The following is an 899-nucleotide window of genomic DNA, read 5'->3' on the forward strand; positions in this document are numbered from 1 at the left end:
AATTGCACACTGTTAAATAACTACATGTCACTGGAACATTTATTGTGATGTGTTAGTGACACGTAAATCGTATATGTGAAAGTCCTCCTGAATCGGTAAAACAGACGATTTTAAGATCTCCTTAAAGATGAAGTGGCGGTCAAGAGAGAGGAGAGAAAAAGTACAAAGTCTTTCGCGCGAATTCAGGGAAACAGAGTGGAAGCCCCTCGGCATTGGTTGCGCTTTTCGCTGTACGCTTGACAGTAGTCTCATGCCGTGCCGAAGTAGATAAAAAGAACTTTTTCTCTCTTCTTCCTCTTCGTTTTTTTTTTTTTAATATGCCACTAGTATCTCTAAAGCGCGATGACGAGGATTAAGGCAAGTCGCCTGTCGCGCGAAATCAGATACGAGTACTTGTGTCGAATGAATAGTTGTATCTCGGTAGTAGCAGGAAAGTTAATCTCGGTTATACAGATTTTAATAAAAGTCACGTATTAGTTTATACTTTAAATTCCCTTTTGTCATCGCACAGAAGTATTCATGAGGAAACGTTTCTGCATATATCTCATAGTTATTGATATTTGACGTTTGCTTAGCAGCAATGAAATATAAATATATCGAAGAACTATAATGTATCGAATATCTATGAGAAAGTAAATATTGATTCCGATCATTGATATGATCTCATTAATATCACTATGCTAATAATTTCTGATATAATTTTTCGGTATATTTGCTTTGTCTTTTCTCGCAGACTCAATGTCTCCACCGAGAGGAGCAAACGTGGGATGTAGTTGACACTACCTTCCACCTAGCGAGAGCACGACGACGGAGGCGGTGGACGAGGAGGAGGAGGAGGAGGAGGAGGAGGAGGAGGAGGAGGAGGAGGAGGAGGAGGAGGAGGAGGAGGAGGAGGAGGA

This window comes from Atta cephalotes (assembly GCF_000143395.1).
Source record: "Atta cephalotes unplaced genomic scaffold scaffold00032, whole genome shotgun sequence".
In the NCBI taxonomy this organism is placed as follows: Eukaryota; Metazoa; Arthropoda; class Insecta; order Hymenoptera; family Formicidae; genus Atta; species Atta cephalotes.